The sequence below is a fragment of the Eleutherodactylus coqui genome, chromosome 9, assembly GCF_035609145.1.
Source record: "Eleutherodactylus coqui strain aEleCoq1 chromosome 9, aEleCoq1.hap1, whole genome shotgun sequence".
NCBI classification, from domain to species: Eukaryota; Metazoa; Chordata; class Amphibia; order Anura; family Eleutherodactylidae; genus Eleutherodactylus; species Eleutherodactylus coqui.
Window position 1 is genome coordinate 156,456,172 of NC_089845.1, and position 16,530 is coordinate 156,472,701.

A 16,530-nucleotide genomic window follows, 5' to 3' on the forward strand; every position below is an offset into this window, starting at 1 on the left:
AAGCATTTGTTCTCGGCAATTATTGATTTGAATGGAATGGCAGTGCACATGTGCGACCTCTGCTCCACTCATGTGGGAACCTATGGGACCCCTGTTTTCAGGATCATAGGGGTCCCAGTGTAGTGGCCTGAAACATCTATTTCTGTCCCCCTCCATAATTGTCATGCATGTCATGACTTTTGTGTAGATGCACTGTGCAAAATGTCTAGTCTCTTGTTATGTGTATTGCACAGATGCAGCATATGAGAGGTTAATGTCTAAAAGTCACTGGGATATGTCTGGGAAAGTATCAATTTATGTCCTGACGTGGTATGTTAGAGCCTATAATTGTGAGTGTCTGAGAGTGGGAAAGGGTCTTTCATCATCTTCAACAGTTAGGAGAGTAGTAGAGTGCCGGCCACATGGGGGTACCTTGTACCCTCATGTGGTGACGTGATGGAGAAAGAGGAGAGGTATCTTGAGCCTGCTATTCCAGGTACCACCTCAAAGAAGCAACTGAAGTGGAGAGTCCACTGTGCAAAGTATCTTCAAGTGCTGAGTGTCTATGGAGTGATCCTACCCCCATCCTCCTCCGGAGTGTTCCCCTTCCAGGAGTAGTACCTTACAGATAACATAGACTGTACGACCGGTGTCGTCCCGTGTCTCCTCCCTGACCTCATAGTGTCTGTTTTTCCTGCACTGGCGTGTGTAAAGTGTAACCTGACAAGGCTTAAGTTAAGGTTTCTAGTCACTGTCCATTCCCAGTGATTAAGGGAATTCAAATTTCAAGCATGTGTGTGAACTCTCTTCATTTATCTGCAAGGTACAAGCTACGGTGAGAAGGAACAGTGGCGTCACGCGTGACAACTCTTCAGTCCACCACATATAAACAGGTAACCGCTGTCCCAGCATTGCCTAGAAGAGGCCTAGCAGTACTAGGGCTGAGGTTGGGTGTGTCCCTCCGTGGTGGAGTCTGGTAGAGCCATCGTGACAAGTGCCGACTCTACACTCCCAGCTCCGCGGGTTCTTGTGTCTAGGTGGCTGCTGGGATACTGCACAAGCAGCAGGACACCCACCAATCATAAAGGGTATCCCCTATCATCGGGATAGAAGATAATGGAATAAGTTGGCACAACCCCTTTAAGAGCCTATTGCAATATTCAATTATCAGGCATGAATTTCGCCAGAGCATTTATTTGCCTGCACAAATGTTTAAAAGCCAACATGTAAACAAGCTCTATTTTATACGAGCCTGAAGATGCTCACTGGTTGTCTGCACATCTCCCCATGTGAACTGGGAGATGTATAGCCGATCAATGGTGGCTCTGTGAGGATGAACGATTGTATTATTATTCGTTCCCATAAAGCCGATCATCTATTGTGTACTGAATGAGCACCAATCATCGTGTCAATTTTTAACCTATGTAAATGGGCCCTAAAGGGTTATGCATCCTCCGTTATAGGATCCCCTGTTCACATTAGGACATATAGGGGTCACCCTGCTGAAGATCGCCCCCCTACCCCCCCATGACTAGTGCGGAGAGGCATCCTGTAACACTCTCTCCATTTTGGATAGACCATGTGCGGCTCTTGTAATTAATGTGAATGGCTGTCCTGAACTACTTCATTTCTGCTGCAGTGGAAACGTCTCACTGGCTGCGGCCTCCATGACAAGCTATATGCAGGGGAGTCAAGAGTGAGACCCTGGAAAATCAGCTGTTTGCTCTGGGCCCAGAATTATAATAGGGGTTGTGGAAGTTGGCACAACTCCTTCAAGGGTTTGTCAGTGTTCCAGAGATATCTGTTTTCGGTCTCTGTCTGACTCCACTCCTGCAGGCTAAAGACAATGAAGGTTAAAATCTGTCATCACTGATGACCAAAATCAGTACTTCATGGCCGGCTTACTCATACAGTACAATGAGGGAACTATATCGACGAGTCATCTACAAGATAATACAATAAATCCCGCAAGCTCAAGTGTCCATAGGGGGGATGGGGTTTAACCTTTTAAGACCCCCTGTATAAGCCACAGTGGAGAAGCCTAAGGCCTCATGTCCATGGGTGGGTTGGATTCCGCATGCGGGAGCCCTCAGCGGAATCCCACCCTGCCCATGGCAGAGTACACTGCATTCCTGTGCGAGCAGGCGGTGGTCGCACAGACCTCTCTTCTGCCGGGATATCTGTACTGCGGATGGTCCACACGGCTCGCAGTTAGACATGTGCAGTACAGATTTTTAAAAAATATCCTGCTTTCCCGCGGGGCCGTGGCCTGCCCGCAGCTGTCACTGTGGGATCACATGACTTTATTGACTTCAATGGAAGTCGTCCGGCCAAAAAGGTGCACAAAACAGATCTGCATGCTTTAACTCCAGTGTGGACGCCCATGTTTCCCTATGGGTGGCTTGATTTGCTGATCATCTACACGGGTGAACTGCGCAGATTCCGCAAATCAGATCAAGCCGTGGACATTGGGCCTAACACCATATGCATTTACTCATTGGACGCCCCTTTAATTATTATGGTATTTAGTAGTTTACAGAATTTTGCTTTGAATGGATATTTAATACAAAAAACTGGAAATTTTAAAAAAATTAAAAGTCCCTTCTACAGTCATAAAATATAAACTCTTGAGGCAAGGGAATGAAATGTCTTGTTACAGATTGTTAATCTAAGCCCCAAATGATGTATGCGGATGATGACTGCCCATGCAACATGCTTTAGGGTATACACACCTCATATACATACTGTATACATAACAGAAAGATGGATCACACCCAAGGGCTGAAACTAAAGTGTAAACTCAATGTTATTGTCTTTATGGATAGAGGTTTTTCTATAACAATAATGATGGGTGGTGGGGTTACCAGCAATGGGTTCCTTCTGGTTTGGAGGCATTTACATAACAATGCTGGAAGTGGGGTGATAGGACTTATAAAGGTCCCATTCAATGGGGCCCAGTATCACATCAGATACAGCATTGGGAGCAGTGAAGACCACAGTAGACTCTACCTCTTCACTTTTCATCCTTTGTGAACACAAGAGCGAGACATGTCCTACCCATACCGCTCTTGGGATCCAACCTACGTGCCGGCAACTGACCTGCCCAGCATGGAGCGGATGCTACAGATGGATTCCAACAGGGAGAGTAGTTCAGGGGAAGGGAGAAGTCTTGTGTGTGAGCAAGACCTCATGGATAATCCTAACAAGATAGAGAAGACCCATGCGAAGAAAAAGAATTACCAGCGATACGCCAAGCCTCCATATTCCTACCTGGCCATGATTGCCCTGGTTATACAAGATTCTCCAGAAAAGAAGCTCAAGCTGTCCCAGGTAAGAGAGCTTAATGTCCTGGAAACACGGGGCAGTGATTGGCAAGTAGGAACTGACCAACAGCTGCAGCCATTATTCAGATAAAAAGTACTAAAAACATTGGTTTCTGGGGGGCAGGGTGAAAGAACACATCAATTCTGCCATTATATTTTTCACCATGCTGTATAAATAACATGATCATTTTTTTTTGGTGGTCGGTACGATTACCACAATACTAGAATTATATATATTTTTAGGTTTTTACATAATAAGAACCCTTTTTTGGAAAATAATTTGTTTTTGGGGTCCCTGCATTATTCAAAGACCCAGAACTTCTTCATTTTTGCATAGATAATGCTGTGTAAGGGCTTTTTTTGTGTGAAGTCAACTACAGTTTACATCGGTAACATTCTGGAGGACATGAGGACCTTATTGATCACTTTTATTGAGTTTTTTTGGGAGGCAAAATGAACAAGAAAAACAATTGGGCTTTTTTTAAATAGGCATTCGCCTTGCGGGATAAAAAGTGTGTTCAATTTATTGTACAGATGCCTCGATGCCAAACACTTGCTTTTCATTTTTTTAAACCAAGAAAGGAAGAAATGCACAAGTGTTTTTATGTGGATTTTTTTAATGATCCTGTAGGCGACTTTAACCTGTGATCCTATAATCATTCAGATAATACACTGCAGTACTTCTGTACTATTGTGTATTATCTCTATTTATTTACATTAGAAGCCATGGCAATCTTTCGGCCCTTCGCAATTGGATGTTGGAGGGCCAATGTCATCACAGAGGAAGGCCCCTTCATTAAATCCATACATGCTGAGATCAATACTAATCCTTCTGATCCACACGGTTGCAGCAGGACCCTGTCTGTCAATTCCCCCTGGCTCCAGCTGTAGATGCGGTTGGCTCAGCTAACAAACCCATGCTATCCATATGCTGTACATGTATGGAAGGGTTTATACAATCTAAGCTCTTCCTACCCAATGGTAAGCTGGGGGTGGGGGCACAATTTACTAAGAGACTCCAACACTGAATGTTTTTGTTTTTGTCTAGATTCTTCAGGAGATCAGCAACATATTCCCCTTCTTCAAGGGAGATTACCAGGGATGGAAAGACTCCATCAGACACAACTTGTCTTCTAACGAATGCTTCACAAAGGTAAGGGACCCAATAATGGACTGCGGTGGTAGAATTTACTGGAGTGATATACCTCTTATAAGTGTTGGTAACTTTTCCATATATAGTTGGGAGATTTCTTAACCCCTTAGTGACAAAGCCATCACAATTTGTCTTTTTAATAGCATCTTTTTGGTTACATATAATCTGCTATATAGCTTTTATTAAATTGTTTTTTATGGGGATTGAGAAAAAAAGAAAATCTGCCATTTGGTCTTTGGATTCAATTTTTTCAGCGTTCGGTGAGCAAAATAAATAATATGATAACATTTTCTGAGTCGCACGATTCCCGCGATACCAAGTTTATGCAATGTTTATGTTTTACATGTTTATCACTCCATTCAAAGATCCCTAACATTTTTTCCAATGGTGCTGGGAGGGATTTTTTTTGCTGGAGTTGTATTTTCTAATAGTACCATTTGTTGATCCATTCAACATTTATTTTTTTGTTAAGTAAGAGAGGCAAAATCAGCTATTTTTACCATGTTTTTTGTATTTTTTTTCATGGTGTGCACTGTGCAGTTTAAATACTTTTTTCTCTTGGTCATTACGATCGCAGCAATACCACAAGGGATTCTTTTAACAGGAGAAAAGAGTTGTGATGTATTTCTATTTATGATTTTATATATATATATATATATATATATATATATATATATATATATATATATATATACACATACACATATATATATTCACACATATACATATATATATAATACATATTTGTATACATTAAAATTTATTTCACTGTTTTATTTTTGTTCCACTAGGGGATTTGAATATCACCATATTTTATCAATTATTTAATATACTACTATACTTCAGTATAGCAGTGCATTAGAATGCCTATTAAGTCAGCTAGAAGCTGTACCTCATGGGCCACCATTGCTCGTAGTCCCAGAGGCAATATCCAAGCCTTTTGGGGGCCAAAGCACATCATTGGGACCCCGCAATCACATCATGGGGGTCCGTTGGGTGACACTGATTGCAGCATAGATTGAAGCTCCTTAGTGGCCGACGACAAAAGACGTATGGGCGGACATTAAGGGGTTAATATCGTAAGATGCATTATATTGTGAGACAGAAAAAAATGTGGAATTGTACAATTTATCAAAAAGGCACATATAGTATATTCAGTTTGGCAGAACTTACAAGTCAGATTTGACACATTAATTATAATTGGTGCATTTTATGATTGGCTCTTAACCACACCCCTTTTTTAAACTTCTCAAAATTGGTGCAAAGAGGATCTATAACAATACATTTTGCGCACACCAAGACTTCAATTTTTTGGGATGTTTACTTGAGGGACTACTCCCCAAACTTTCTCTTATCACTTATCCACAAGATAGATGATAAAAGTCTGATAACTGGGGCTCACCAATCCTGAGAACAGGGGTCCCGTGTCCCCCACTCCTCCTCATTGCACACCCGCAATCAAGAGCCAACTGAATGGAGTGGCGGTCTAGCATGCGTAGTGACGCTCTATTCATCTTCAATAGGATTGCCAGATATAACAAGGGCTTGAACTCGGCTATTTCTATCAGCCCTATTGAAATGAGTGGAGCGGTGCCATGCCTGTTTGACCACCTCTTCACTCCATCTCCACGTCACTGCAGGTGGGGTCCGTAAGCCCACAGTGACACGAAGAGGAGGACAAAAAAACCCCACTGATCAGACTTTTAACACCCATCCTGTAGATCAATGATAAAAGTCAAAAAGGCTTTACTAAACCTCCCCCTTACACATAATGTTTATTAGTATGTGATCTGACCTGACTTCATCTCTAGAAATGTTTATTAAACCCACAGCTTACATTTTCACAAAAGAAAACTTTAGGCTGGGTTCACACTGGGGGTTTGCCGTGGAAATTCCGTCTGGAATTTAGCCGAGGCAAATCCCGTGGTTAGCCAGCCATGTGTATGAGATTTCTCAGAAAACTCGTCCACATGGGATGGCGAATCCACTGCAGCAAAGCCGGCAGAAGCCAACGTTGTGGCGCGGATTCGCCAGGCAGCAGCATGTCTGTTTTTCTTTTTACCCGACTGCGGCAGCGCTCTCTCCAATGGGAGGGCCGTCCGCAACGGAAAAGCATGTGGCCAGGCTGCTTCAAAACCCACGGCTAAGTGTCGCAGGTTTTTAAGCAGCGCTTTCCTGATGAACATCTTGCGGTTTTTCGCTTCGGCCAAACCGCAAGTTTTCTGTCGGGATTCCGGTGTGTGAGAACCCAGCCTTATAGTTACAAACGTGACCCCAGCTAGTAATTCTGCTAAACTGCTAATTGGGCTTTCTTATTCAGGATTTTAGAATATTTTATTGCATGTTACCTTTTTATTTAACAGTCCATAAGCACACAAAATATACATCCTGCAGCAGCTCCCCCCATACACCCACACTTCACTTACGGATTTATAGGACCCCTTCCCCTTACACACTGTTATTGCATCTCTTCACCATCACCACGTATCACCCTATTTACACTTCCCCCATAACAATGTATATTCTATGACATCTTTAAGATGAATTTACCTTACAGATGCAGCAAACTCTACCTTGACCGTTAAAGCATTAAATACACATTTCAGCAAATTTTAAAATGAAGCTATGTTTTCTGAAAATGTATTTAGAGGGATTATATCACCAAAAATTGTTTGATTATAACCAGATAGGGAAACATTTTCTATTTTTCTAATCCATTTACATTTTTTGACTAATTTTTTTTAATCCTGTTGTGTAGACATCAGTATGGGGCGGCCATCTTTCTTGAGCTGCATTTAACAGCATTTAGAGCATTTAGAGAGATGCTTTACGGCGGCATCAAGGGCCATTCACACAATGGACAGGAACTAACCCATTGACTTCCATGGGAGACTGTTCTAGACATGCTCTGTGGCCTGTGCAGAGGTTATTTTGCAGGGAGAGTGGACTGATAGTCACCTGCTCACCTAATGTGAATGGTGGATCCTGTGTTATCTACATATAGGTGTTACTGTTCAGTGTAATCCTGCCTGTGATGTTAGGAATTAGTCTGGCATGACTTGTTTGTTACAAATCCGTGCTGGCTTTGGTTAATTACTCCATTCTCATTCAAACACTTGCTGTTTAATAATTTATTCAAAGATCTTTCCCAGTATAGAAGTCAGGCTCACAGGACTGTAGTTTCCTGGGTCCACATTCTTCCCTTTTCTGGGACTTCTCCTGTTCACCAGTAATTTTCACAGATTACGGTGAGTGGTTGAACAATTACATCTGCTTTTTCCTTCAGTATTCTAGGATGTAACCTGAAGAATTGAATTTATATAAGTTACTGCAGCTAAGTGTTCCCTCATCGTCTCTCTGCTTATAGATAGCCTGTAGAGATGAGCGAACTTACTCGTCCACGCCCCTTTTTCGCCCGAGCACCGTGATTTTCGAGTACTTACGTACTCGGGCGAAAAGATTCGGGAGGAGTCGTGGATGAGTGGGGGGTTGCAGCGGGGAGTGGGGGGGGGGGAGGGAGAGAGAGAGGGCTCTCCCCTGTCCCGCGCTGCTACCCCCCACTCTGCCACGCCTCCCCCCGCCCCCGAATCTTTTCACCTGAGTACGGAAGTACTCAAAAATCGCGGTGCTCGATCGAGTAATTACTCTAAACGAGTATATTCGCTCATCTCTAATAGCCTGCATTCTTTTATTCCCCCAATAGCATCGGGAAGATTAGCGGATGTTATATTTACTTTTTGAAAGAAAAAATATACAAAATATGAATTTTAAGTTTGGCCACCTCAACATCATTCTTAACCGATTCACCATTTTCGTCCTGTAAACATCCTTTAGTATCTTTGACTTTTCTTTTGCTTTTGACATACCCCCAAATCCTTTTTTATTGCTTTTGACTTCTCTTGAAGGCCTCCATTCATTGCTAGCTTTAACTTTTTTGACACTTGCCCTACAGTTTCTGCAGACCGCATTTTATTTTTCTTTAGATATTCCCCCTCTTTCCATTTGATAAACATTTTTCTTCCTTTTTCGTATGTGTAAGTTTGGTATTGATCCATCCTAGTCTCTTTAAATGTTTCCATTTCTTCCTTCTTTTAGGGATTGTTAACAATTGTGCTTTGAGAATCTGATTTCACAATATTTCCCAATCTACTTGGATATTTCTGTCCTTAAGAACATTCAGCCATTGGATTCTTCCTACCCTCGTTCTGAGTTCATTAAAACCTGCCTTTCTGAAATCCAACCTTGAGGTCTGAGTTTTCTCAGGTCTTCCTCCCCTTTTTATCCAAAATTCAAGGCTAGCATGATCACTGCCTCCTAAGGTCCCAGCCACCCTTACTTCCTCAACCATTTCCTCCCTGTTGGTAAGAATTAGGTCCAAGATAGCAGATCCACTTGTTTTCTCTTCTACCTTTAAGAAGATGAAGTTGTCAGCAAGAGCGGATAAGAATTTGTTGGGTCCATTACTTTTACCTGAGAGAGATTCCCAACAAATGTCTAATAGTGATTATGGGAGATTTTACCTATGTTGTGCTTTTTTGAGATCTTGGCCATCTGATATAGACAAAGTTCATCAGTATCTTCTGCTTGTCCAGGCGGCCTTTAGTAAATGCCTACAATGGTGTCCTTTCTGTTGTTCTCTTACCCAAACAGTTTCTACAGAACTCCCATACTCTGAAGCTTGAATCTCCATAGAGATGAATGTTTTCCTAACATACAATTCAATACCTCCTTTTATTAGTTCTGTTTCTTATAAATAAGTTGTATCCTTCAAACCTTGTATTTCAATCAGGCGTATCATTCCATCAAGTTTCTGTGGTGCCTATGACATCATATTTCTCTTCCAATTTTCCTTGTTTCCCATGTTCTGGGCATTTGTGTAGAAACATGTTAGTTTGTGATCAGTGTCTCTTGCTCCTCTACTTGCCTTTAGAATTCTTTGTGTTTGTTCTTTCTTTCCACTTTTAATATTATTGTTCTCAGTTGTATTCCTTAGCTGTATATTTTTAGTCCATCATATCGGTAATTCAATCTATGGTCCAGAAATCCAAATTGTGCACACAAAAACCTGCAAGAGCGGGTGAAATACACAGCATAAGTGATCTTCGATCATGTAAATGCGCTTATTCCCAAGTGAACAAACCCTCAAAAATTAGCAATTTCTCAAATTTTAATCCCGATTTTTAAAACCTAGAACATTTTTTGTTTTTCCATCAATACAGCTGTATCAGGACTTCTTTTTGAGGGATGAGTTGTGTTATTAATAATAGTATAACTGAGAATCTGTTACCAACTTCAGCACTATGAGGTAATCTTATAGGCTGAGAGTAGAGGACCCACTGAACCAGTGGAAGTAAGTGATATACTTACCTCCCCCATTGTTCCTCAATGGCTTGAGAAAGGCCATTGCAATGGCCGAAACGTCACGTGTTTTACTGATGAAATAAAGAAAACCTGTTTTTTACTGCACCTGGACTTTTGCTGCTGTCACTTTATCTAACATTGGGATGTATTCAAAAGAAGATAGGAGCCCATCTTCTGCTTGTGGCTGTGCAGCTCTTGAGAAAACCTCCCCTTTTGAAGGGATGTTTCCATTTTGTGCTGTTGTATATATAACCATTGTTCCTCAGTGTGAGGACTGAAAGTGGGGTAAGTAATCCACCCGCTGTAATTTTATAATGGGTGGACTACTTAGCACACCTCTTAATGCATTAACTGTGGCTTTCAATGTTGAAATTGGAGGAACGAAGGGGGGGGGGGGGGGGAGAGTATAACACTTACATCCCAGGGTTAGCAGGTAACCTACTTTCAGACCCTAAGCTTACAGGGTTAAAAGTGGTTGGGGAAGTCTGTTTAATGAACCATATAATGTACTGAGAACTTTTTAAACATTTTTCAATGGGGTAAAAAAGAAAAAGCTCACAATTCTGCAATTGCTTTTTGGGTTCTTTTTATGATGCTTTTAGTGCAGCAAAAACAATGTTAACTTTATTCTGTGGGTCCGTACACATGGGGCCATACCAAATTGACTATTTTAGTTTTTTTGCCTTTTATGTTCATGTAGGGGACTTGTACCTGCAATCCTATTATCACTCAGATAAATCACTGTCCATTAGGAGAAAGCTCATTAAATACATTCATCCCAGCAGTACAAGATGCCACCAGGCCGCATGTACTAAAAACAGATATATTCATCTAAGACGCAGTTCAACCAGCCTGTAATAAGGGATGTCATCATTAATAAAACTCCTGTAATTTGCCTTTGGTGTAAACCAGAATTGTCCAGTAAGCCATCAGCTGAATCATTTTTCATCTTATTTTCAGGTCCTGAAAGATCCACACAGACCGCAGGCGAAGGGAAACTACTGGACAGTGGATGTCAGTAAGATTCCGGCTGATGTCATGAAGCTTCAGAACACGGCGGTCACCAGACAGAATATCTATCCACCAGACCTGGCCCCCTTCATTGTCCACGGACATCCCTTCCGCTCCACACGGTGCCAATATTCTGCTCTACCTACAGATGGGGCAGATCCCCCAGCAGCACAACCAGAAGCCGCTGCTGCAGCCAGCTCATCTGCCCCGGACCCCGCAGTGTCTTACCCAATGATCCTATGGAACCTGCCCACATCTTACACGAACTGCGTTGCCCCTAATGTCGTTGCCCCTCCTAGTGTCCATCCTCTTGTGCTTTACCCCAACTTTGCATCGACGTCTCTGGGTAACTACATCCCGCCTCCTTGCCCTAATCCCCCTTACCAAAACCGGAGGGAGGCCTACCCCTCCAGCCTACAACAACTACCCCTCGCCCCAAGGCCTCCACCAATGTCTGTTAATTTTCCCCCTAACAGATCAGTGTATGATATTGAAGGATACACCCCACAAACTCTGCCCATCCCACCGCCCCAGCCGCTATACAGGCAGCCGCTCACGCACAGTGCTAGCTATTCTTGATACCGGCATGCGGGTTACTAACAGTGGAGGCACAATCTTTGGGTTTGAGAGTTTCTGCCTTCTCCTTTCTTGTGTACATAGCTCTCAAATGAGCGGCATGTACTAGAAAGTGGAAGCATTAACCAAACTATACAGCCCAGGGATTACGTGACCGACGGGTGCCCCCTGTTACAGCAGAGCTGCAGGGTACCCGCAGACCCTGATCAGCTCTGACAGAGACTATTGTCACTATAGTGGAATGTTTTTCCCTGTAACTGGAGCTCCTATGGATTCTGCTTCTGTGGATAACCCCAGCTACAGTGGAAAAGTGTGAAATAAAAAAAAACCACGTGAATGACCCCTGGACATCACGGAGGACATAGATGGTAAAAAAATATTCACAAAAATAAGTAAAGAAAATACAGAATAATAATATATATGTATAAAAAATAATATTAATCTTTATTTATATAGCGCCAACATATTCCGCAGCGCGAAAAAAAGAAACTGACTCACTGCCGTTTGCTCCACGTAATCCAAAACTATACAAATGGTTATATCATTAATATATGTCAAAACGTTCAAAACAAAAGGAGGAACCCATTCCCATACTTTGTTAGCGTAAAAATACTAATGTAGAACATAAAAATAAATCATTTGTTAAGCTTTTTATCCCCAATAAACTAAATAAACTATTTTTGCATCCCGAAAAAATAAAAATGCAGCAAAAATAATTTTGGTTGCTAAAGAAGAAAAAAAAGGGCAATAAAACCACCACATGGGTAAAACTGTCCGGTTCTTCAGGGGTTAATCTTTGTTGTTTGTGTTATTTTTTTTTAAACTCTTAATAAAGTTTTTTCCTCTGTAAACGACTTGTCCCGGTTCTGTACTTGTGAATGAGCCCCACGGAGACATCCAGCAAGGACGGAAGTAGTAACTCTAAGGGCTCGTTCACACGGCGTAAATACGCTGCGCACCATGCAGAGAATAAACCCAGTGATGTCATCGCGGTTATTTACATCTGACCATTTTCACTAAAATTTTGGTTGCAAGAAAAAAACAGGATGTCCTGATTTGCTGCATAATATGCACCAAAAGAGCCCATTGTAAACAATGGGACTGCGAAAATACGCAGAAAACCTGAATATTTGTGCTTGGAATCAATGTCAGGCAGGTGACATCGCGGACGGGCTGCGGATACCGTGGGAAAAGAAAAATGTACTGCGCATTTCCGACTGTGAGCCGTGTGGACCATGCGCAGTACAGAAAAAGAAAGATGTCAGGTACGCGCAGACGCCGCTGCCGACAGGGTCGGATTCCGCTCCAGGCTCCCACATGCAGAATCTGACCGGCCCATGGACATGAGGGCTAAGGCCACTCTCACACACGGCAGTACAATTTTAATTGCAGCATGGTACCGCAATTTTGATCGGCATTTTCGAACAGGTTACTGCGTTTGACAGCGGTTTTAACCGCACCCTATCATTCTGTTGGGTAATGAGGTGCGGTAAAAAGAGCGAAAAATGTATCAAAATAAAGACCACAGCGCTCCAAAATCACAGCATTAGAGCACAGGTCTGCGAGGCCCCATTGAAATTAACGTGAGCGTTATTAAAATTAGCGCAGCGTTCAAAATGCCGTGCTAGTCGCGGTAAGAAAGAGAACCTTAAAATAACGTAAAATGAAATTAAAAGTATTCAAGTGCCTCGTTGCGTCCTCTAGGGCAGGGGTGTCAAACTCATTTTCACCGAGGGCCACATCAGGCTTATGGTGACCTTCAAAGGGCCGGTTGTAAGACAGTATAGTAAGTATTCCCATGATGGATATTGTTACACCGCAGGACCTATTTTGTTGCGTACAACGCACCGCAATAAGCGATTGAAGTGAATGAGCCGCGCAAATACATGGTGAATGCGCAGGAAACCGATGTATTCACTGCATATTTGCGCACCATCTCAGTGGGCCCACCTGCGTTCTCTTTTGTGCGCCCAAATATGCAGGCATAGGCGATTTTTGATTGCAGAAATGTGCAGCGTATTTGTGCTACCGAAATATGATTACGCCCGTGTGAACGAGCCCTAATAGTGACCCCTATAGAGGTCGCAGTAGTAATAGTGACCCCTATAGTGGTCGCAGTAGTCATAGTGACTCTCATAGTGGCCCCAGTAAAAATAGTGACCCCCATAGTGGGCAAATTAGTAATAGCAACTCCCACAGTGGCTCCAGTAGTAATAACGTCCCCCACTGTGGCCTTAGTAGTAATAGTGACCCCCACAGTGGCCCCAGTAGTAATAGTGACCCCCACAGTGGCCCCAGTAGTAACAGGGTACCCCACAGTGGTCCCAGTCATAATAGCGACCCCCACAGTAATAATATTAATCCCATCAGTAGTAATAACCCCACAGTAATATTATCCCCCTCAGCAATATTATTATCCCCCTCAGTAATATTATCCCTGTCAGTAATATTAACCCCCCTCAGTAATATTAACCCTCCCAGAAATATTAAACCCCCTCAGTAACATTAAACCCCCTCAGCAATATTAACCTCCCTCAGTAATAATAAACCTCCTCAGTATTATTAACCCCCATGGCAATATTAACCCCCCTCAGTAACATTAAACCCCCTCAGTGATATTATCCCTGTCAGCAATATTAACCCCCCTCAGTAATATTAATCCCCCACAGTAATATTTACCCCCTTCAGTAATATTAACCCCCCTTCAGTAATATTAAACCCTTCTCGCTCTATGACATACCGGTACCTCATGAAGCGGCGGAGTATGTATGAAGAGAGGTTTCGTGGCAACCTCTCTTCATACAGTGCGGGCGTCAGCTGTTTATAACAGCTAACACCTGCAGGTAATAGCCGCTATCCGTTCGGCCGATCGCGGCTATTAACCATTGCCACTGTCAATTTTGACAGTGGCATTTAAATCCCCCGAACGATATTCGGGGGTCCCGCATGGCCCCCCCGCGGTGAGATTGGGGGAGCCGTGCAGGTGTCATGGCAGCCAGGGGCCTAATGAAAGGCCCCAGGGCTGCCTTACCAAGCTGCCTATCAAGCCATTCCCGTGGGGTGACTTGATAGACTGCCTGTTAAACTGCAGTATTACATAATGCTGTAGCATTACGTCATACTGCAGGAGCGATCAAAGCATCGCATGGTAAAGTCCCCCAGGGGGACTTCAAAGTAAAGTAAAAAAAAATCAATAAAGTTTTTTTAATTGTAAAAAAAAAAAGTTATAAAAGTTTAAATCACCCCCCTTTTGCCATATCCATTATTAAAAAATCTAAATCATAAAATAAAAATATGTATTTGGTATCGCCGCGTCCGTAAAAGTCCGATCTATCAAAGTAGTGCATTATTTTTCCCGCACAGTGAACGTTGTCCGAAAAAAATAAAGAAAGCCAGAAATGCACTTTTTTAGTTACCCTGTCTCCCAGAAAAAACGCAATAAAAAGCGATCAAAAAGTCATATGTATTCCAAATTGATACTATTAGAAACTAAAAAACATCCCGCAAAAAATGAGACCTTGCTAAACTATGTCGACGGATAAATAAAAAAGTTATTGCGCGCACAAAATGACCGCAGAAAATAATTGAAAAAAATTAAATGTCTTTGAAAAAAAAAAAATATATATAGAGAGTAGTATAGTAAGAGAAAACCTTTACAAGTTTGGTATCGTAGTAATCGTACTGAGCCATAGAATAAAGTTATCATCTCGCTTTTGTTGCCGTTTGTGCACCGTAGAAAGAAGATGCACTAAAAATGGCGAAATGTCGTTTTTTTCATTTTACTCCACTTGAAATTTTTTTCAAGTTTTTCAGTACATTATATGCTACTTTAAATAGCACCATTGAAAAATACAACTCGTCCCACAAAAGACAAGCCCCATACAGCGACCTCGATGGATAAATAAAGGAGTTACGATTTTTTTGAAGGGGGAGGAAAAAACGAAAATGAAAAAATAAAAAGGGGCCGCGTCATTAAGGGGTTAAACACCCCTCAGTAATATTAACCCTCGCCTTAGTGATATTAAACTCCCTCAGTAATAATAGTTCCCCCCAACCCATATACTTACCTTCTCCTTGTTGTCAGCACCGCTCCCCCTCTGCTCGCACTGAGACCGGATGCACTTTGACGTCAGTGTGCTCGCCCGGCAGGCTTCCTCCCTGAGTCCTCTCCTGCAGAACTGAGGAGCAGGGGACTCAGGGGAGGAGGATCTCGGCTGCATACTGATGTCAGAGTGTGCACCGGGATCAGCGCTAACAGCGTGATTACCAGCAGGGAGCTGCGGCACCCCAGCTGGTAATTACTCCAGTGATGAGCGGCCGTTGGCACGCCATGGGCCACATAAAATGAGGCAGTGGGCCTTGTGTTTGACACCTGTGCTCTAGGGAATAAGGCCTCCAAACAGAAGATACAAAACATATTTCATGCGTAGTTTGCTGAATTCTCCGTCAGGTATTTTCTCCAGTGGGGTTGGGTGCTTAAGTGAGGCGTCTTTAATGTACGAAATGGCAGAAAACACTGCGCTTTGTAAAGCCGTGAGAGATATTCAGGCGATGTTTATTCCCTGTAGTTCCTAATGCATTTGTTGTGCGTCCAACATATTTCAGGCCGCATGGTCACTCAAGGAGGTAAATGATGTCGTTGTATCCACAGTTTAGCAGGTCTTTTATGTTATGATTTCTATTCTCACTTTCGGTAAATATTTCCTTCCTGTTGTGGCAAATAATCCGGCAGCATCTACAGTTTTGTCTGCCACATTTGAAGACGCCACGAATGTGCCAAACTCCAGAGGGGTGACCCTGGGCACCTGGCTAACGTGAAGAGCTGGGAGAGTTAAATGCTGATGTGTCATGGTGGCACTTACCAGGCTCTGTTCCCGGAGGCATAACATGCTACCAAGGCCTATGTAGATTGCCGCTCAAGCATTGACACTCCTTTGGCTGGGAGCACCAATAAAGGGGATGAGGGGGGTTTAGTAGATATCACTCGTGACGCCACCGTTCCCACACACCATTATTTTATGCGGAGTAATAAACAAGGAGACTTGTGTATAGTACCTCGGGTCCCTTGGAACGGTTAGGGTCCGGTATAACTTTTACTTGAATACTTAAATTTGAAAAACAGATAAT

At 42.7% G+C, this 16,530-nt stretch overlaps 1 pseudogene; it reads left to right on the forward strand.

Annotated features, from left to right (window-relative positions):
- The first annotated feature begins 2,742 nt into the window (after nucleotides 1-2,742).
- On the forward strand, nucleotides 2,743-11,406 carry LOC136578738 (forkhead activin signal transducer 3-like; annotated as a pseudogene).
- Nucleotides 11,407-16,530: the final 5,124 nt, after the last annotated feature.